Consider the following 23510-nt stretch of genomic DNA (forward strand, 5'->3'; position numbering starts at 1 on the left):
TTATTTTATATGAATCTATTTTAATCACCTACTTCCCAACGAAAGAGTGGGTGGTGGTGATTAATCTTTGTGTCAGACCTGGATCTCAATATCTTTACTGTCAAAGTTCCTCAGATCAATAGTGATTTTTCTTCCTGTTTGTTACTATGACTAAAAATAATTCTCTACAGTCATGTGTACACACCCTACATTGTATGCTTGGCAAGGATTTCCTTTGGCTTGCTACTGAGATCATTAATTACAGATAATAATAATGAGACAACAGCAATGAAGATAATAATGCAAAAACTCTAGAATCAGACTGAGCTGAGCTCAAATATCTGCTCCCCCATATCCCAGCTATGTGAGTTTGGGAAAGTTAGGAAATCACCTTGAACCTGTTTTGTTCTGGGGGGTTGTTGTTGTTAAATCAGAATAATAGTTGCAGCATATTTTTAGTGCTTACCATGTACCAGATTCTTTGTTACGAATGTGTAATTATCTGCTATAACCATCACAATTGCCATATAGGCTAAATCCTCACCTTGCACGTGCTAGGATCCCATACGGGCACTGACTCATGTCCTGGCTACTCCACTTCCCTTCCAGCTCCCTGCTTGTAGCCACTGAGACCACTTGGGGAGTGAACCAGCAGACAGAACATATTTCTCTTTCTCTCGCTCTCTTTCTCTCTTTAAATCCGACTTTCCAATAAAATAAATAAATAAATCCCATGTACACATGAGGCAACTAAAGTGCATAGCAACATATTACTGCCCAAGGTCGCACAATGACCAATCGGTAAGGTCAAGCTTTAAACATAGTGGTTTAGAATAAAGGCTCATATCTTCACTATTATACTTCATTAGTTATCTTACTGTGAAGAATAGCTACCTCATATGTGTAATCTGTAGTCAGGAAGCCCACATATCCTATGAGAGCCTGGGTTCAAGCCCTGGCCCTTGCCCTGTTTCCAAATCATAATTACCGCAGCTGTGGGAGGCAACACAGAGAATTCGCATTGCCAGGTTTCTTCTACCAGTGTGGGAGACCTGAACTGGATCCCAGACCCCGGTTTTGACCCCTTGGCCTCCTGGGCATTTGGAGAGTGAACTGGCAGATGAGAGCTCTTTGCCTCTGCCTCTTGAATGAATGAATGAACGCATGCATGCATTTAATGATTAGTTAGGTAATATATGTAAGTATGTAAGTCTGCCCCATTTGAAGAATAAAATAATCAGTGGTCATTTTTAACCTAGGAACAGAATTTCAAAGGATCCAAAATAGCAAGAAGCATACCTACCAACTGCAGCAGATCCCCAAGGAAGAACCACTTTTCCTGGTCACTCTGCCAGGGGCTCGTGTTGGGTAGAGCTCTTTCTCAAGTTTGCTGATCGCCAAAGCTCAGTGTGGGTAAAGTGTTTCCAGGAGTTTTGTAAAATTCATAGGTTATGGGCCCGGCGGCGTGGCCTAGCGCTAAAGTCCTCGCCTTGAACACCCCGGGATCCCATATGGGCACCGGTTCTAATCCCGGCAGCTCCACTTCCCATCCAGCTCCCTGCTTGTGGCCTGGGAAAGCAGTCGAGGACGGTCCAAAGCTTTGGGACCCTGCACCCGCGTGGGAGACCCGGAAGAGGTAACTGGTTCCTGGCTTGGGATTGGCACAGCACCAGCCGGTTGCAGCTCATTTGGGGAGTGAAACATCGGATGGAAGATCTTCCTCTCTGTCTCTCCTCCTCTCTGTATATCCGGCTTTCCAATAATAATAAATCTTTAAAAAAAAAATTTATAGGTTATATTTAAGGTTCTTAGATTTCCTGCTTCCAAGAGCGGATGGAAATGAGTAAATACAAAAATTATATCTCAGAACAAGATCTTCGCCTAGCCATTACGATGCTGCCTGAGAAGCCCACATCCTCTGGTAGAGTAGCGAGATCAAAGCCCAGTTCTGCTCTGAATTCTAGCTTCCTGCTAACACACACATGCGTCATAGTCACACAACTGGCAGATCTTCACCGAGTTTCTCACTTGTTGCTGTCCTGCAGCGATGGACTTGGTGCATGTACTCTGACTGGCGGTCAAAAGCCCAAGTTTACTGGGGGCATCAGTCTATACACTGAGGGTCGTATAGGATAAGGGTGGAGGTATTGAGCTTATCAACAAAAACCATCAACTGTTTCTATACTTTTGTTTGGAACTCCTTTTGTCTTGTATATTGTACCAAGTGTTCATACACATGCTGTCCACCCAACTGTTCTTATACAAATGATATCCAATCAGTGACACAAAAGGCTTCCATTCAGTTGTTCTCATACAAATATTATCCAATCAATTGCAATCCTGTGCTCGCTGACCTTCTAGGGTCACAGTGTCCTTCTGCACTCACTCCCAGATCAGCCCTGATTGTTGTTTATTTATGGGAATGAACCATCAGATGGAAGCCCTCTGTACGAACTTGCTCTAAAATCAGTAAAATAGATATGTTTTTTTAAATTGAAATATAGATGTGGATCTTCTTTGGGCCTTTTGCATGAAGGCATAAGCGTGAAAAGATAAGCAAAACATTATTTAAAATGTCTTTCACTTAGTGATCAATGATGCTGTCTCCCTCAGTTCGAGCTCTAAGTCCTGTTGGTAAGAAATAGTGTTTCTGACAATTTTTGCTAGCTTTTGTTGTGGAGAAATTGTACCTAAAGATGACAAAATAGAAACTGATTTTTCCTCCTGAAACTAAACTTCCTTCTTATAGTGTAACTCTATCCATAAATCAGCTTTTCTACAAAAACAGATGCTTGTGTGAAAGTTATAGAAATAGGTTATTTCTTGGAAGGTGGGGGTAGGCGGCATCTTCCCTCACCTGGATGTGGAGGCCACTCGGGTAAGCTCCCAGCCACAGGGAAGGGTAGAGTAATGTTGCATCTTCCTCGACCCAGGTCCGAGGCCGCTCTGGTGGGCCCCTGGCTGCATGGAAGGGTAGAGGGTCAGGGTGTCTTCAACTAGGGTCAGAGGCTGCTCTAGTGGGCCTCTAGCCATATGGAAGTGTGGGGCCATGGGACATCTTCCCCGAGCCAGGTTGGAGGCTGCTGGGGCAGTCCAAGTGCCAACAACACCCTTGAACCACCTGTTGGCACGCTCTGGGGACCTGGGGTTGTGGATTTGCGAGGAGATTGGGGGATTGCACAGGTGAGATGAACGATGACCTGTGGGTTCATGTCCAGAAGAGGAACTACTGCTGAGGGACATCCTTGGGAAAGGCCACCATACATGTAGGTGAGGGATTAATTCAGAAGTATTCCCAATGTCAAGTCCACTGACCTTGCAGGTAACCGAGAGGACTGAGACCCGGTGGTTGAAGGGGAAAGACCAGAAGACGGTTATGGGTCAAACCAAAGCACCAGCCTACATGGGAGTTTTGAGCCAGGCTTGTTAGCACGGAGTAATGGTGACCACCACATGCAAGCCCACATAAAAACTAAAGCTGTGGACCTGCCTGGTTGGACTAGACCCAAGTACCTGACAGTGAGTGTTGGAACAGTGGATGGGTCACATTAGGCTGGGCATGACATCAACCAACATGTGAGAGAACCAGGTCTAGGAGATACCTGGGCCCAACACTATGGAATTACAAATCCTGCTGGATAACTTAAGAGTTGGGATAGTGACTGGCTGAGCTAAGCATGACCATGGAACTCACTGACACTCGCTGGAAATGGGGCTGGGAAAAATCAGGGCAGGTCCAGGCTACAGCACCCGCATGAGCACCCTAAAACAGGGTGTGAGGCAGACCGGGCCACAACATCCAACAGCATGTATGTACAAAAGCAGAGATGAATGAGGCATGCCATGCTGGGTAAAGGTCCGGCACCTGCTGGCATGCATGGGATCTGGGTCAGGGAGAGGCCCTAGTGGGGGAACTTGGGAAATTCCCCTGGTAGGTCATGGCTCCCTCTGGTGAGTACATGGTCCAGGCCTAGGTGTTGGGCAGGGTAACTCCATGTGTCAGCAAATGTGTGAGTTGTTTCTGGAAGGAGGCAGACCAGGTGGAGCTGAACAAGCCATGCTCCACTGGTAAGTGCAGAAACCAAAACGGAGTGCAGGTGATTCCAGGCTGGGCTGTCACGCCTACCAGTTTACATGAGCCAGGGATGGGAGTGGGCTGAGCAGGGCCAGGTTGCAGCACCTGCCAACAAGAGCTGGGACTGGGAGCCAGGCCAGACCAGGTTGCAGCTTCCCAAAGCAAAGACCAAGACAGGTGAGGGGCTATGCCAAGCTGTATCAGAGCAACCACTAGCATGCGTGAGATCTGGTGTCTGGGATAAGACCTGGCTGGGTAGCTAAAGGGTCACCCTGACTGGGTTGTGGTCCCCACTAGTGAGCAAGGGGGTCTGAGTGGGTGCTGCAGTCTGGTCTAGACATGATCACAGTGCCCCTTGGCACAGGTGTGGTCTGGGTTTGGAATGCATCAGACTGGGTTAGATTCCAGAACCCACTGGTGATCAATGATCGTGAGAACCAGGGTGGATGTAGGATGGGCTGGACCTGGTCACTGCTTCTGCTGAGTCATGCGTGAGCTGTGTATGGGTGTGGACTAGGCTTGGCTGGGCTATGTCACCCAACAGTAAGAATCAAAAAGGGTGAGTGCGAGTCAGGAAAGGCTACTGTTCCTACTAGGACAGGAGGTGAACTAAGTAGAGCTGGCCCATGGACCCACAAGTGTGCATGAGATCTGGCATTGGGAGAGGTTCTAATGAAGGAACCTGGGCAACTCCAATGGCAGGGCACAGTCCCTGCAGGTGAGCAGAAAGGGAGCAGCCCAGATCAGGCCATGAAATGGTACCCATGGACTTGCCTATAGTTCAGGTCTGGGGCAAACCAGGCTGGGCCAGGTCATATCACCTGCTGGCAAATCCGAGAGCCAGAATAGTGTGTAGGTCATGCCAGGCAGGCTGCAATACCAGCCACTGCACATGAGGGCTAGGACTGGGGGCTGGCTGGTCTGCCTAGGCTGTAGTCCCCACCAGAGTGAGCTGGAATTAGGGGCGGGCCAGGCTAGGCTATAGAACATACTGGCAAATGCCAAGGTGAAACGGGACATGCTTAACTGGGCCACAGCACCCAGCTAGCACACGTGAGACACAGGGAAGAGCGGGAGATAAGAGGGGTTATGCTGCTAGGCCACTATTCCCACTGGTGAGCATGAGAGTTGAGATTGGAACCAGATTATGCTGAGCAGGGCTACAATACCTGTTGTCCTGCATGTAAGCTAGATTGGGGAAATACAAGACTGGGCCTACTGTATGTACTGGTAAATGCACAAGCCAGAGTGGGAGTGGGTTGGTTGGGTTTTGTGATAGCATCAGCTAGCAGATGGTGCCTAGGGGGACAAACTCTGTCAAGCTAAACTGCAGAGCCACCTGGAGAATGCAAGATCCATGAGTGAAAGTGAGCCCATGAGGAAAATAGTAGGCACCTCTGATGGGCTGCAACTATCACTGGTGAGCATGGAAATCAGGGCTAGCGGGTAGGTATTGTTTGACGGAGAATGGCACCTGCCAGTACTAGTGTGGACTGGAAGGTGAGGCTGGTTGGGTGATCTAGGCTTCAATGGCCTTTCACATGTACAAAAGCAGAATGAGATGTGGAACAGATTGGACCAGTCTGATGTACATACTGGCAAACACAGAAGCCAGGGCAGGGAGTAGGCCTGATGGGGGTTATTGTGGTTCCCTCCAAGTAGGCTGTACCTCCAACAGGTTTACATGAAGGCTAGTTGTGCAGTGGGCAGGACTAGGCTGAAGTGCAACACCTATTATTTAGCGTAGAAGATAGAGCTAGAGACAGAACTGACCCGGCAATTGCAAACTACCAGTACACAAGTAGATTTGGGTGAAAGGATGGGCCAGACCCTATATTGACATACACACACAAGAATCAGGTCTGGGATCACCTCAGGTGAAATGTCTTTGGGCATCTCACCAACTGAACCACCAGATTCAGAATTCCAAACATGGGGCCCGGCGGCGTGGCCTAGCAGCTAAAGTCCTCGCCTTGAATGCCCCGGGATCCCATATGGCCACCGGTTCTAATCCCAGCAGCTCCACTTCCCATCCAGCTCCCTGCTTGTGGCCTGGGAAAGCAGTCGAGGATGGCCCAATGCTTTGGGACCCTGCAACTGCGTGGGAGACCCGGAAGAGGTTCCTGGTTCCCGGCATCGGCTCGGCATGCACCGGCCCATTGCGGATCACTTGGGGAGTGAATCATCGGACGGAAGATCTTCCTCTCTGTCTCTCCTCCTCTCTGTATATCCAACTTTGTAATGAAAATAAATAAATCTTAAAAAAAAAAAAAAAAAAAGAATTCCAAACATGGAGAAAATTGCAGGATCCATGTCTGACCATGGAGTGCATGTGTGAGAGCTGGGCCTCCTTGTTGGCTTAGATGGAGCAGTGGACAGCATATCCAGATGCACATGGAAGATATGGCAGTCCATCGGAACCTGCAGAGGACACCGGTACCATAACAAAGGATGGAAGACAGAACAAATTAATCAACCACCCCAGCCAAGAGTTGGCAGTGAATACTTGGGCATATGAGACTCTCAGGTGGACTGTGTTAGCCAGTGGATTCTGGAGAGATTTCAATGTGAGATGATTGACAAGATTGGCGACAATTCGAAACTGTTGAATTATCAGAACTATTGGAGCAGGACCCTCAGAGCCTGGCCCATGTCAGGGATCCAACGATGGCTGGGAGGCTGGGTTTGACTTCTCCCTTTGTCTCTCTGCTCCCCCTAGATACAGTAATGAAAAAAGACAATACAGTAACAATGGTCTCACCCACCTTCCTCTAGCCTAATCAAATATGTAAAATTTATCAAAACTAAAACAAAAAAAAATAATAATAAAGGCTACTTTATGCTTTTGCTCCTCTTAACACAAAACCAGTATTATCACAAGAACCCAATCATTTGTTAGCTTTGAACAATCCATTTTTAAGATTTATTTATTTTTATTGCAAAGTCAGATATAAAGAGAGGAGGAGGGCCCGGTGGCGTGGCCTAGCGGCTAAAGTCCTCGCCTTACACACCCCGGGATCCCATATGGGCGCCGATTCTAATCCTGGCAGTTCCACTTCCCATCCTGCTCCCTGCTTGTGGCCTGGGAAAGCAGTCGAGGACAGCCCAATGCATTGGGACACTGCTCCCGTGTGGGAGACCCGGAAGAGGTTCCAGGTTCCTGGCATCGGATCGGCACGCACCGGCCCGTTGCGGCTCACTTGGGGAGTGAATCATCGGAAGGAAGATCTTCCTCTCTGTCTCTCCTCCTCTCTGTATATCTGGCTGTAATAAAAAATGAATAAAATCTTTAAAAAAAAAAAAAAAAGAGAGGAGGAGAGACAGAGAGGAAGACCTTCCGTCCGATGATTCACTTCCCAAGTAACCGCAATGGCCAGAGTTGAGCTGATCCGAAGTCAGGAGCCTGGAGCTTCTTCAGGGTCTCCCGTGTGGGTGCAGGGTCCCAAGGCTTTGGGCTGCCCTCAACTACTTTCCCAGGCCACAGGCAGGGAGCTGGATGGGAAACGGGGCTGCTGGGATTAGAACTGGCTCCCACATGGGACCCTGAGGTGTTTCAGGTGAGCACTTTAGCTGCTAGGCCACGGTGCCAGGCCCAAGACCAGTTTTTTTTTTAAAAAATATAAGCAGTTAAATTTTTTAAAAGATTCAATTATTTTTATTGGAAAGTCAGATGTTAAGAGAGAAGAAGAGACAGAGAGAAAGATCCTCCATTCACTGGTTCACTCCCCAGTAGCTGCAACGGCCAGAGCTGAGCCCATGCAAAGCCAGGAGTTTCTTTTGTGTCTCCCACACAGGTGCAGGGTTCAAAGGCTCCAGGCTGTCCTTCACTGCCTTTGTAGGTCACAAGCAGGGAGCTAGATGGGAAATGAAGCAGCCAAGATAAGATATGGCGCCTATATATAATCCCAGTACATGCCAGGCTAGGACTTTAGCCACTAGGCCACCATGTTGATCCCCAAGCAATTAATTTTTAGAGATTTAATCAATTTTGAATTGTTTTATGGAACACATTTTCTTCCATTTGAATTAATTCATTAGTCTAGATCCACAAACAGTAAGGCTATTTCAAATTGTGAAAGATCTTTGTATTTGTGCTATGGATAGCCGGGAAAGCCTGCTGTGCCAGCATCCCATATGGACACTACTTTGAAACCATGCTTCTCGACTTCCAGTCTAGCTCATTGCTATTGGCCTTGGAAAGCAGCTGAACTTGTGCAGTGCTGGGGTCCTTGAACTCAAGTGGGAGACCTGGAAGAAGCTCCCGATCTTAGTGCCAGCTAGGAGTCTGGCAAACTTGCCTCATTTTCACGGATACAAGGTAAAGTTGCAATTCAGAAAGGACTAGCAACTCGAGGTCTCAAACAGTGAGAAAATGAAGCTAAGATTCAAGCACATCTGTCTTATGCCAAACTTTACTATACTGTAGAGTCGTCCAACTCCTGTTAATGCATTAAGGTAAAATTGCCAGCCAATAGACCTTGGAAAGGTGTTCTCTGAGCTGGTTCAATGAAGCCAATGACATCTCTGAATATCAAGTAACACCCTTGAAACATTCTTCGTCACATTGGGGTCTCTAAAGCTTCATCCAATAGCTGTCCATCTCTGGATGCTGATGTAGCTTGACAGCAAGGAGTGGTTCTCCCCTCCTGATCCTCTGTGGACACAGGAGAGGGAAAAAAAAATAACTGAAACATTTGTCTTATTTACCTTCCTCCATACCTTAATCCTCACCCAAATTAGAGGCCCACATGAGTGTGCAATTCCTCCCAACTACATAAAGAATACTAAAACGCAAACAAAAATTTTTAAATGTCGAAAAACAAATAAAAAAGAATCTAACAAAAAATCAATAATAGCTGCATCACAGCAGATAAAGCACAACTAAAGAGAAAATTCATGACATGAAACATGATTCAGAAGTTATCAAAGTTATATTAAAATCAATTATCGGGCCTGGCACCGTGGCCTAGCAGCTGAAGTCCTCACCTTGAACTCTCCAGCAATGCACTTAGGTGCCGGTTTTGATCCCAGCAGCCCCACTTCCCATCCAGCTCCCTGCCTGTGGCCTGGGAAAGTAGTTGAGGGCAGCCCAATGCCTTGGGACACTGCACCCACACGGGAGACCCTGAAGAAGCTCCAGGCTCCTGACTTTGGATTAGCTCAACTCTGGCCGTTGGGGTCACTTGGGGAGTGAATGATCGGAAGGAAGGTCTTCCTCTCTGTCTCTCCTCCTCTCTGTATACCTGACTTTGCAATAAAAATAAATAAATCTTAAAATCAATTATTAAAGTCAAAAGTAAAGAAAGTATATATTTTTTAAAATGCAGAGAGAATTTCATTAAGAGCTAAAGCACCTTAATACTTCAGTCCAAGAGAGACTGAAGTAAAAATTATAACTGGTGTTTATCTGGAGTCTGCAATAGAATGAAGAGAAAATCTTTATCTCTCTATCTCCTTCTTTCTGTAAATTTTCCTCTCCAATAAAAATTTAAAAATAAATCTTAAAGAAACAAAAGAATAATTTTGAAAAAAAATGATTGAAAACTTGCTGTGGCTGACGAAATAAACCACAAAGAATCAAGAAGTCCAATAAATCTTATGCAGGGCATAAAATAAGATCAAGTATATATAAAAATAAGGGGAAAATCATAGAAAATGAAATTTAAAAAGGAACAGAAAACAAAAAAGAAAATAAATGAGAAGGAAATAAATACAAATTTTAAAAAAGACTTATTAGATCAAATTTAAAAGTATGCAGATTGATAGAGACAGAGAGGGAGAGAGAGGAGAGACAGAGAGAAAGATATTGCATGTGCTGGTTCACTTGCTAAAATTCTGCAATAGTCAGGATTGGGCCACCGCAAAGCAAAGAGCCTAGAAATCCATTCCAGTCTACCACGTGGTTCTCAGGAATCCCAGTGCTTGAACTGCCTTCCAGATGCATTAGCAGGAAGCTGGAGAAGTGGCACTCCTCTATGGGGTACCAGTCTCCCAAAGGGCAATTTGACCCTCTGACTATGCCACAAGAACCATCCACAGACATTACTTTTAAAAAAAGTATTTACTTACTCTAGAGCAAAGAGAGAAAGTATCAAAGTCTCTCAGTCACTGATCCACTAATCAAATGTGCATAGAAGCCAGGCCAGGGCCAAGCCAGAGCCAGGAGCATGGAACTCCAGGCAGGACTCTCACATGGTGGCAAGGACCCAGCCACTCGAGCCATCATTTGCTGCTTCTTAGAGTACGCACTAGAAAGAAATTGGAGTGGGGAGCAGAAGTGTGACTTAAACCAAGCACTCTGACATGGATGTAAGCCTCCCAGTTCATGGCTTAACTGCTGGGCCAAGGATCTGACCCTATTGTAAAAAAATAATCTGAAGAATATTTTTTTCAAGAGAATATTGTAATATACTGGGTTTAACTGCAGCCTGTAGTACTGGCATTCCCTATGACAGCACTTCCAGTCCTGGGTGATCCATTTCCCCAGCTCCCAATGGATGCACTTGGGAAAGAGCAGGAGCTGGCCCAAGTGCCTAGGCCTCTGCGAACTCCTGACTCCTGGCTTCTTGAAGCCACCCAGAGATGGAAGACCTTGCTCTCTCTCTCCCTCACTTTTGTTCTTATAACATTGTCTTTCAAGTAAATGAAAAGTCAGTCTTTTTTGAAAAATCCATGCAGGGGTACAAAGACTCAACTGGATAATCCTCTGCTTGCAAGCTCCTGCATCCCATATGGGTGCTCTTGGGTGTCCTGACAGCCCTGCTTTTCATCCAGCTCCCTGCTTGTGGCCTGGGAAAGCAGCAGAGGATGGCCCAAAGCCTTGGGATTCTATACCAATATGAGAGATTCTGAGGAGGCTCCTGGCTCCTGGTTTCGGTTAGGCTCAGCCCTGACCATTGTGGCCACCTGGAGAGTGAGCCAGCAGATGGAAAAATCTTTCTCTCTTGCTGTAGATCTGCCTTTCCATAAAAGCTAAATTTTTTTTGAATTATAGATCAAACTCTTGGGCAAATAAAACAAGTCTTTGGGGTTATACATATATATGTGTAGATATATATATGTGTGTGTGTGGTGTGTTTGTGTGTGAATAGAGAGAAGGACATTAAAATATTTTAGAAGGAAATAATTAATGAAATTAAATAAATGTTCTACTCCATGTTTGTTTTCAGAGGTACAGAGAATGTGAAAGACAGAGATCTATCCCCTAGCCCACTTCCCCAGATGGCCCAGAACCAGGACTGGGCCTGCCAAAGCCGGGAACCAGGAATCCGGGCCTTCTTCCAGGTTTCCCATATAGGTGCAGAGACCCAAGTATAGGAGCTATCTCCCACTGCTTTCCCAGGAGCATTTGCATGGATCTGAGTTGTAAAGAGAACAGCAGGGATCAAGTTGCTATCCAAATGGGATGCTGGCATTAAAGGCAGCAGGCCAACCTGCCTTATTACTGAAGCAGCCCCAGAAACTTTTTAAAGTACTTGTTTATTCTCTTAGAATAGAGTAAGAGTATCACTAATTCAAAGATGGATGTCTACTTTTCAGAGAAATAACTTCTAAGACTATAAAATATAAATTATCAACTAATAGAAGGAAAACAATGAGTATAATTCAAAGGTGTTCTCAATCAGGGCAGCTTAACTGTCATAAGAAACCAACTCAGAATCTCAATAGTTCAATGCTCACTGACCACAGGGTCCAGTTAGTTGGGAGCAAAGATTATGATTGCTGTTCCTTGTGTATATTAAAGGGGACAAATTGTCCCCAGCTAATGGCTGTGTTACCTACCACTTGTACCTCCAAAGGTCACTACAGAAGTAGAAAAAAAAGAGCAGATGAGGTTGCATGGAGACATCTGTAGAAGCGACTGGCATGGCACTGGACCACTCGATCTCAGATTTCTTTATTCAGAAAGCAATCCAGAGTTCCATACTATCTACAAAGAGGCTGAGAAACGTAGTTTAGTTGTGTTCCCAGGCAAAACATAAAATCATTTTGCTAGAGCACACTATTGTTTTTGTGGCAAAGGAACAGATGATTGCAAGATAGTGATGAAAATAATTTGACAGTTTTGATTTAAATTTTTCTAACTAATACTTAAAAGGCGACTACCATTAGGGCCATTGTTGTGGTAAAGCAGCTTAAGGCACCACTTGCAATGGTAGCATCCCATATATGGGTATCTGTTGGCGTTTGAGTTTTCTGATCCAATTCCCTTCCAATGCACCTGGTAAAGCAGCAGATGTGGTCCTGGGTGCTTGGGCACCTGCCATCCATACAGGAAACCCAGCAGAGTTCCTGCCATCTGGCATCATCCTGTTCACCCAACCCTAGTCATTGTAGCCAACTAGGAAATGAACCAGTGCATGGAAGATCTCTCTCCATATTGCTCTCTGTCTCTGTATTTGTCCCTCTCTTTCTGCTGTTCTTTAAAGAAATAAAAAGATAAAATAAACTTTAAAAGAGGGTAACTGCCACTTTCTCAAACTATGTTCTTCCAATTCTTCTGGCAAATATACAAATGAAAAAGAAAATTTTGATCACATTGATTTTATATTCTTACACTGATTATTGCTGAAGAAAAATATATGTCAATATGGAAAAGAGTAACAGAAGATTAGGATTATGGTCCAGCCTGTCATTACTATTTAACCTTCAAGAAGTTCCCCCTGCCCTTTTTTCTTCTGAGCCTAGGTTTTGTTGTCAATAGAAAGGGAAGAGCACAGCTCGATCTTTCCATTTTAAATATGATTAGGCTCAAATCAGATATACACAACACAAAAGGGGTGTCTTCAAATCCTGACATGAGCTCAAAGGCAAGCCATGGAATTCTCAATCTGGTTGAAAGCCCTGTGTTTTTCCATTGTCCTTCACAGACTTAGCGCTAACTGTGGATTCGGGAAGGATTTTAAGAAGTACCTAAGCCAATTACATCCCATTACAGATAGAAACATTAGGGCCTAAGGAGGACATTTGACTGGTCATGCTGTTGACCAATGACAGAGCCAGATTTTGAAGAATATCGTGGAAGATTTTGTGTTTGCCAATTGAGGGACTCTGCTTGCGGCAGAAGAGTCACTGCGAAAGGTGTTAAAAATACAGTTTCCCAGATTCAGTTCTTGCAGCTTTTGATTTAATACATCTGAAAGGAGGCCAGTAAATCTGTATTTTTTAAGTAAGTCAATTGCCGTCATAAGTTAGTTCCTCCAAAAGGAAGTTGAATGGTGAGCTATTTTAGCAGCACCAAAAAGTGAGAATAGAAATTTTATTCCCCATTTTTTTTTTCTTTGAAAAGACAGCTCTTTGTACTTCTGAGGAGCAGCAGGCCAGCCCTGTACCCATCTTTTGCTGAACAGCTTAATGAGAGTCAGCACATATTTAGCCAATTGACGGGCTATGTGTGAAATCTGTAATTAAGCAGCTAATCTTTGTCGGAAAATATGTTATAATTTCTAAGTACTAATACATATATTTTCAGAGACTGAATGGTACGTAACATCTCTGAATATACTTTTGTCTCAATTTTTTTTCCTCCTAGAAGGACACTCCAGTTAGAATGGTAATATAGCAAAAAAAAAAAAAAAAGGAAAATATTTATTGCTTTGGAAAAAAGAAGTTATAGAGGTTGAGAAAGATAAAAGTAGAAGAAACAATCATATGGTCATACTTTAGAAAGACCCTGGGAAAAACAGATTAAAAGACAGGCTTTTTGGTGCCAAAAAGATGTTAAAACCCGTGCATCATAGGTTCATAACAGGTTTTTGAATAAATTTTGAAAACCCTTTCCCAATGGAAGTATATACATATGTATGCATATTCCCTATGCCTGCCGCCAATACTAATACCTAGTTTATCCCATTAGGTCATCCCCCAGGAACTGAAGCTTCACATTTGTAAGTGAATAGGTCTGTCCCGAGCACTCCACTAAGGTCCACATCTTCTGTCTACCTGTCTGGAGGCAGTTAGAGAGAACAAAGGGAAATGATGGAGGAAGCCGAAAGGCTTTCTCCGCAGCGAAACTGCTTCTGCAGGACCGGTTCCCTTCTAATGCAAGGGAGATGGAAGCACTGAACCCTTCACCTTGAGTGAAAGAGAGAGATCTTCACTAGCAGAGACCCAGAGGGATAGCGCTCACATTTGTATCTTTGCAACAAGGTATTTCCTGAAGACTTGGCAGAAATAATTTTGTCTTCTTTTTCACCTTTCTTTTCAGCCCTATGTTCTTCGTTCCTCTCCTTCCTTCAATCTTGCCTTCTTTCTCTCTCTTTTTATTTTTTCTTCTTGAGATTTGGAACAGTTTTTAAAGATCTGATGGTCAACGTTGTGCCGTAGTGGCTTAAGCTGCCCTCTGAAATGCCAGCATCCCATGACACCAGTTCCAGTCTTGACAGTTTCTCATCCAGCTCTCTGTTCATGTGGCTGGGGAAGCAGCAGAAGATGGCTCAAATGCTTGAATTCCTGCCACCCATGTAGGAAACCTGTTTGGAATTCTGGAGTCTTGGCTAATGTGATAGAATAGGCAGCTAGTTCAGGGTCACCAGCTTGGAAGCCACTCCCCCACAGCCATCTAGGTGTTCCCTCCTGCCAACCTGTGATGCTCACCTGTCATCGCCTGGAACCTAAGAGGGGATGGTATTGCGTTGTTGTGTGCCCAAGGCCCCGTAAAGGTCTGTGATAAAGAGAGGCTCACTCTCTTGGTGGTTTGCTTCCATTACTCTGGCACTCCAACCCTTGGCCTGCACAGACTCTGAGGACAGGTATCCCCTTAGCACAGCCCTGGTATGTCTGTATTCCTCATCCCCTGGTCACTGCTTGGGCAGGACAGTGAAGATGTTAATGCTAAGATACATTGTATTTCTTTTTTTTTTTTTAACTTTCTTATTATTATTTTCTGATACAGTTCCATAGGCTCTGGGATTTCCGTTACACCTTCCCCAAGATTCCTCCTCCTCCCCTCTGCCTCACGGAGTTCCCCGATATTATTACTACAGTATAGTTCACCATAAATGTCATATGTCCATCACTAGCATGGACAATGGCAGAAAGTCCAGCATCCTATTACGAAAATATAGTAAATACTTCATTGTAACTCCATCTTTGATCTGGAAGTAGAAATGCATACTGCATTGTATCCTCACATCTGGATATGATAGTCTCCATTACACAGTTGCTACACATCCCCTTAAATGAAAAACCACAATACAAAATCAACAACACGAAGAAAAACAGAAATTTACAATGCCGTGAAGTTAAATTACATGTACTGGATATGATACTTTCCATTACACAGTTACTGTACATCCCCTGAAATGAAAAGACACAAAACAAAATCAGCAACAGGAAAAAAAAAAGAAATTAAAAACTCCATGAAGTTAAATAACATGCTACTGAATGACTGATGTGTCACTGAAGAAATGAAAATCAAAAACCTTCTTAAAGAAAATATTGCTACTGTATGATCTATGAGTCATTGAATAATTTAATGAGAAAAACAGTGTTTTGAAGAGATGAAACTAAATTTAAAAAAAATCAAAATCCATGAGATGTATTTTCCTCTGATCTTTATTGGTGAGCTCCCATAGGCAACATATAGATCGGTTTTATTTTTTAAATCTAGTCTACTAATCTATGGCATTTGATTGATGAGTTTAAGCCATTTATATTTAGGGGTAATATGAATGATTAATAATTTGGTTCTGTGATTTGAGCAATGCGTTGTTCATTGATTTAGTGTTCTGTTGTCATTTTACTAGAATGTTCTTCACATTTGCCTTTGGTTTTGGTGGGTGCTATTCCTCTTCCCTGTCAAGGAAACTGCTAAAAGTATCATTTGCATAGCAGGTTTGGAAGAGCCATATTCTTTTAATTTCTTTACTGTGGAAGAATTTTATTTCATTTTAGAAGACAAAGGAAAGCTTTGCTGGGTATGTTATCCTGGGCCGACAATCTTTTGCTTTTAGAATCTGGAATATGTCACTCCATTCTCTTCTGGCCTGTAGAGTTTGCTGTGAGAGATCTCCTGCGAGTTTACTTGGCATTCCTGTATATGTCAATTGATTTTTTTTTCACATGCACATTTAAGGATCTTTTCCCTATGTTCGATTGAAGAGAGCTTGATTACCATGTGCTGAGGTGAAGATCGCTTTTGGTCAAGCCTGTTGGGAGTTCTGTGCCCATCCTAGATGTTGTTTCCCAATTCTTTCTCTAGTTAAGGAAATTTTCCCTTATTATTTTGATAAATGCATTTGTAAACTCACCTTCTCTTTCTGTACTTTCTGGGACTCCCATAACTGTTATATTTTGGCGTTTTAATAGTGTCTTTCAATTCTTGAATACTTTTTTTGGCCTGATCCAGCTCTGCTTCCAGCTTTTTTTTTTTCTGTTTTCCCCTGGTGACAGGAAGTATCATCCAATTCTGAGATTCTTCTGCCTCATTTATTCTATTTTGAAGACTCTCCACTGTACTTTTAATTTGCTCCACTGTATTCTGCATTTTTCATATATCAGCTTTCATTTGATTCATTTCCAGTTTCACACATTCCTTAAATTTTTTGAACTTCTACTGTACGTGCTTCTCATTGTTGATAAGTTTTATAACAAGTGTTTTGAATTCCATATCCCCATTTTCTCAATGTCTTCCTCAACTAGCTCTGAGGTTTGCAAACGCAGGAGAGTCTTCAGTAATATTCATTGTGCCTCATTTGTCGCCTCTTTTGCTCTTGATCATTGTACTTCTGGTTAGCAGATTCTTCTTCTGCTTGGGGCAGGTTTTTAAGCTGTGTCATCCACAGGTCTACAATGCAATTTTACTTATTGTGGTTTACACATGGCTCTTTGCATTCACTTGTGCCACTCGCTCCAGCAAGTTCCAGGTCTCAGTCTTCTTATGCTAGCTTTCCACCATGGTCTCTGTAGCCCCAGCTCCTGGCTCACCAGTCTCCACCTCCTGTGATATCATGCTGAAACTGCACTGTTGTCTGTACAACCTTTCGTCCACTTTCAGTTAGAGCAGTTCCCAGGATTAGGGAGACACCAGATGTTCTATATAACTAGATTTTTTGGTGGTGCTGATCTTGCTGGAACCTGTTGGCTGTTAGATCTGAGTGCCACACTGACCTATTTTGACCCATACAAAGCAAAAGTCAGTATTATTTTCCCTGTTGGACCAGTGCAATGCACTGAGCTCTGGGGGTTCACTCCCAGTTCAGCATATGTGCAGATTGTCCCTGCAGTCTTAATTTTTTCCACACTGTATAAAATGGTACCTGATATGCCATTACTAGAGTTCTTGATCCACTGGCCATTAGGGTCTTCAGGCTATTTGCTGCATGTCTCTTAGGATAACTATATTGTTGGGGAAGCTGGGACATAGATCTTAAGCTTAACGGATGGATTTTGGGGTAATGACCATTCGTTCCTCTTGGGGGTTATAGTTGACTGCATTGCCATATGGACTTGTGATTTGCTATTTCTATTGGGCCTTGTTATCACCAAACTTGGTTAATAAAGACTCCTTAATAAAGCCTAGGTTTGTCTGGCATAATCTCGCTTGCACCCCACAAAAGGCTTTGCTCCGTCCTGGCTCTGGCTGTTGTAGCCATTTGGGGAGTCAATCAGTGCATGGAGGATCTGTTTTTCTCAGTGTTTCTTCCTCTCTCTCTGTTACTCTTTCAAAGAAAGGAAAGGGAAGTAGAAGAGAGGAGAGGGGAGGGGAGGAAGATGAAGGGAGAAAAAAGGAAGGGAAACAATTTAAAACAAACAGAAACTCTTAAAGCAAGGGTCATTTTCATAAAGAATGTGCTGAGAGAAGACACGTTAGGAGTCATTTCGTCAGCAGTTGCTCTCCAGCATTCTGCCAACTCATTCAAGAAGTTCACAGTTTCTAAGGGCTAGGTGTTCAGATTTGCAACCCCACTGAAAGAACTGATTCCAGCAGGCTGACAAGGTTCTGTGCCATTTGATTCTACAAGAGCTTGATATTAAAATCAGATTTCCCAGGTCAGGCGTGGAAGTCTAGTGGCCAAAGTCCTTGCCTTGCATGAGCTGTAATCCCATATGGGCGCCAGTTCATATCCCAGCTGCTCTACTTCCCTTCCAGTTCTCTGTCTGTGACCTGGGACAGCAGTAGAGGGTGGCCAAAGTCCTTGGGACTCCGCGTCCTTGTGGGAGAACCGGAAGTGGCTCCTGGTTCCTGACTTCTGGCTTTGGATCAGTTCAATTGTGGCCACTTGGGGATGGAAGATCTTTCTTTCAGTCCTGGCTTTCCAAAATAAATAAATAAATTTTGGAGGCTCTTGAATTTTGTCCACCCTTGGGTCTGCCTTGTAAAGTTTCAGAGATGTGAGCTGTAACTTCTGGAGGGGGGAGAGCAAGTCTTAGCAAGACCCTTGTGATGGGCCTGGGCTTCGGTTAACACAGACCAGACCACTGGGGTTCAAACCTTGTTTTTGTTCCGGATGAGCTGTGAGGCCCCAGGCAAGTCCCTCCAGCTCTGGATTCAAGTTCCTGGGCACAGAAAACTCTCACAGCTGTTTTAGGAGTCATTGAGGTGATACTTGGAAAGTGCTGCTTAAGACATAGCCTAGGGCCCGGCGGCATGGCCTAGCAGCTAAAATCCTCCCCTTGAAAGCCCCAGGATCCCATATGGACGCCGGTTCTAATCCCAGCAGCTCCACTTCCCATCCAGCTCCCTACTTGTGGCCTGGGAAGGCAGTCGAGGACAGCCCAAAGCTTTGGGACCCTGCACCCACGTGGGAGACCTGGAAGAAGTTCCTGGTTCCCGGCATCGGCTCGGTGCAGCACCGGCCCGTTGCGGCTCACTTGGGGAATGAATCATCGGATGGAAGATCTTCCGCTCTGTCTCTCCTTCTATCTGTATATCCGGCTTTCCAATAACAATAAAATCTTAAAAAAAAAAAAAAATTAAAAAAAAAAGACATAGCCTAGGGCCCATACTATGAACTATACAGAGACGGGGCTTTCCCCACCTTTGCAGGTAACCTTATCGCCTCAGCAAGGCACTGGAGTCGGGCCGTGAATGTTCTGAGCCTGGCACAGGTGAGAGAAGCTCAGTAATAACCAGTGAGGATGAATGATTCCATCTCTTCAATGGTCCCTTCAAATGGTTTCTCAGGAAGACTCAGCTGTTTCCATAGAACGCAGCTAGTGAGGAACAAGACGCCCTTTCTTCTGGGTGTCCCAGGGACATGGTGTCAGATCACGATTTCACGTAAAGAAAATAGAGAAGTGGGAGAAGAAAAATGTACTCTGGAAGTGTTGCTGCACACACATGGTTATGAACTAAGTAAAATGACTTGGATATACCCCCTTTCTTTCACATTGACCAGGCATGATGAATTTCGTTCTTTTTTTTTTTTTAAGGTTTATTTCATTTTTATTGCAAAGTCAGATATACAGAGAGGAGGAGAGAAAGAGAGGAAGATCTTCCATCCGATTATTCATTCCCTAAGTAACTGCAATGGCCAGTACTGCGCTGATCTGTAGCCAGGAGCCAGGAATTCTTCTAGGTCTCCCGCACGGGTGCAGGGTCCAAGGCTTTGGACCATCCTCGACTGCTTTCCCATGCCCCAGGCAGGGAGCTGGAAGGGAAGTGGAGCTGCCGGGATTAGAACCAGAGCCCGTATGGGATCCCGGGGCGTTGAAGGTGAGAACTTTAGCCACTAGGCCATCGCTCCGGGCCCAGGCTTGATGAATTTCTATACAGAAAAATTTTGCATCATCAACAATCTTGTGTCACTCAAAGGGTACATCTAAAGGTACGTGTTCAAACTGTTTCTGTGTTCAAATGATTCTCTGGCAAAGTGGTTTTCAAAAAAGTAAAAAAAAAAAATTAAAAGTACATTAACATAGACAAAAAAGCTTTAATTGGGTAATTATCAGATTCCACCATCTAAATGAATTTTCCACTCTATTAAAATGACAATGATTTGGACTTCAAAGCAAATTCAGCCTCTGTTTACCCTGCCACTCTAAGTGTATCTGTAAGCGATCTAGATCTTTTGTTAGACACGCGTGCCTGAGCTTAATTTGTCTTTGTTCTTTTTAAAGAGTCTTGATTCACAAAGAACAAGGAATGCTTTGAATGTGCTTTCTAACCCAATCTTATTTTATACCTGTGTGAAGAAATGTCTAATTCTGACTGTGTTCAAATAGATGGAATACGCAAGTGAGTGTGAGGATGTTAAGAGGAGGTGGGAAGAAACTGGAATAGCAAAAAGCTCTAAGGGAATTGTGAAATATTTATGAAAATATGTGGTGCATTTTGGAATGCAGATGTCTCTGGAACTGGAAATGTATTCATAGGGATGAAAACTGTCTTTAATAAATCTTCTTAATTAAACTCTATTGTTCAGAAAAAATATAAATCCTCACTCAATACGAGAAACAGTAGCAAGAGGTGGAGAAAGTATGGATTCAATCTGATGGCAGGCAGCAAAGAAGTGTTAGCTCCTGGTTCCGACACTCTTCAAAAAAATTTTCTGAAGCTAAAGTGGCATTTTGGTAAACTGAACATAAAGTATTTTTCATTATTGTATTTAAAGAAGTAAAAACAACAGAGACTTTGAGAACAAAAACATACCCTAGCTATCGATGGGCGGATGGGATTAGAATCACTGTCAGCTCACAGGAATATTTGTTTTTTTCATTTGCAGGGGCTCTGAAAAACACTGTCTCTCTGTTCCCAGAAAAGCTTGCTGGATTCTTAGCTTAGCTTAGTATGGAAGTCAAAAGCCAGGAATCGGCCACAGAGTTGTATTTGCAAAATGATCAGGCAAATGTAGAAAGCAGAGTGAAGGGGAAGGCATTTTCTCAGGAGAGGGCTGGGAGACAGGGCCCGGTGTAGGAGAAAGGCAGAGACACCAAAGGATTAGGGAGGGCTCCAGGGATTTCAAACTTTCCCTGATCTCTTCTTGTCTGGGCAGGAACCTGTTGGGGAAGACCTTCCCTATTGGTGGTCTCTCAATCAGTTTTGAAAATGGTTAGACAATTTTTAAAAATTTATTTATTTTTATTGCGAGGCAGGTTTCCAGAGAGAAGGAATACAGAAAGAAAGATCTTCCATTTGCTGGCTCACTCCCTCAGTGGCCGTAATGCCAGAGCGGAGCTGATCTGAAGCCAGGAGCCAGGAGTTTCTTCTGGGTCTTCCATGGGGAGTGCAGGATCCTAAGGCTTCGTGCCATCCTCTGCTGCTTTCGCATGCCACAAGCAGGGAGCTGGATGGGAAGTGGAACATCTGGGAAACCTATATAGCATCCTGGCATTTGGAGGGGAGGGAATTAGCACCATGCCCTGGGCAGTTGTTTTGCTGCCAACTTGAAAGTGTGGCCAAGATTCTAGCAAGCTTGGATGGATGGTCTCATCTGGGACTAGCAATTGACACTGTGTTTGAGATGTCTAGGTTCTCTCATTGGAGTGTCTGAGTGTCCCCATCCCTGGATCTGACTCCAGCTTCCAGCTAGTGCAGACACTGATCCTAGGAAGGGAAGGTGCAGTCATGGCTCAGTCATCAGATTTCTGCCACTACATGGGAGACGGTTCAAAGTCTGGGCTCTTGGGTTTAGTCCTGTTCCAGCCCTGGCCACTGTAGGCATTTGGAAGAAATGAAAACTGTTTCTGTGTCTGTCCCTGCTTGCCTCTCAAATAAATAAATATTTAAGGGGGGAAAAAAAAGCCTTAGACGAAATAAGCCGAATGTATCCTTCCTGAATATTCAAATCTCCTCCAGGAGACCAAAACAGAATGCTGGAAAATGAAAATGTCCACATGACTGCATGTATGAAAAAGATATAAATTCCTCTTCAGCTCATTAAACTTGAAAAGCACTAAGCCTCTGAGTTAAATCAGTGCACTGTGGCATCCTTGTCATAACATGTCAATAGGCTGAAATAAACTGATTGCATGAGCAGGTGAGCTGAGGCAACTGGAGGCTGTAGCTGCTTGGTGCAGTAGACTTTGTATCACTGGGAACAAAGAGTCTCCAGTCACTGCATTGAGGAAGTGGAGCTTTGCAGTGGCTTGTGGCAAAGCACACACCTTGAATGCATCAGTATGAAGCATCTTTTCTATGTTACATACTGCAGATGGCAGCTATACCTAGTCAAGCACTAAGCAAATAGAGTCCCTGGAAAAGGAAGAGCTATCACAGATCTCTCCCAGGAGCTGAACAAGTGATCTAATCACCCTGTCAGAGTTCAACTATTACAGAACTTCTAGTCTTGTTTAGACAAACATCTTTGTGACTAGTTATTTTTACCGGACAAGGGCCTCCATCGGTAACTGCCGGTGCCTGAACCAGGTGAAGAGCCTGGGGAAATCTTAATCTGCTACACTCATGGATCATGTGTGCACATGTGTTTATGTATGCATGAGTATGTATATATGAGCTTTTCTTTTCTTTTTTTTTAAGATTTATTTTATTTTTATTACAAAGTCAGACGTACAGAGAGAAGGAAAGACAGAGAGGAAGATCTTCCGTCCGATGATTCACTCCCCAAGTGAGCCGCAACGGCCGGTGCTGCGCCGATCCGAAGCCGGGAACCTGGAACCTCTTCCAGGTCTCCCACACGGGTGCAGGGTCCCAAAGCTTTGTGCTGTCCTCGACTGCTTTCCCAGGCCACAGGCAGGGAGCTGGATGGGAAGTGGAGCTGCCGGGATTAGAACCGGCGTCCATATGGGATCCCGGTGCCGTTCAAGGTGAGGACTTTAGCCACTAGGCCACACCACCGGGCCCCTATATAAGCTTTTCTACTAGCACAGATGCAGGGCCGTACGTGGTGTCCTGTGGGTTTTTTAAGCACAAGAATGCTACAGTAGCAACTGTGAAAGCAGAGTTCTGTGATCCTAGGGAATTTTCCAAAATTCATGGAAAATGCATATTATGAAAAAAATCTGCATAGATTTTGAATATTTTTTTCCAGTAAAATAAACTTACCTCTTGATTCCATCTTCATTTTGATAAGGACAATGCCACGGAATGATTAGAGCTTCCTGTAATCTGCACTCCAGCAGTATCCTAATCACTAATCCAGCAGTATCCTGGGCCTGGAGGCTTGTTAGAAGTATAGGATCTCAGGCCGCAGCTAAAGGCCACTGAGCTGGGTTTTATAGTTTAACACAAATCATATGTGCTTAGTTCATAATTTCAAGTTTAATTTGTACTGATCTTAAGACCTGGAGATGTTCATTCTTCTCTTATAGAAAACATTTAGTGTTTCAAATGTTTTTCTTTTTAAGGCTTAATTATTTCCATTTGAAAGCAGATTTTACAGAGAAAGAAGTAGAAACGGAGACGGTCTCCCATCCACTGGTTCACTCCTCCAATGGCTGCAATGGCCAGAGCTGAGCTGATCTGAAGCCAGCAGCCAGGAGCTTCTTTTGGGTCTCCTACATGGATGCAGGTTCCCTAGAGCTTGGGCCAGCCTCCACTGCTTCCCCAGGCCAC

This window comes from Ochotona princeps, chromosome 9, assembly GCF_030435755.1.
Source record: "Ochotona princeps isolate mOchPri1 chromosome 9, mOchPri1.hap1, whole genome shotgun sequence".
NCBI classification, from domain to species: Eukaryota; Metazoa; Chordata; class Mammalia; order Lagomorpha; family Ochotonidae; genus Ochotona; species Ochotona princeps.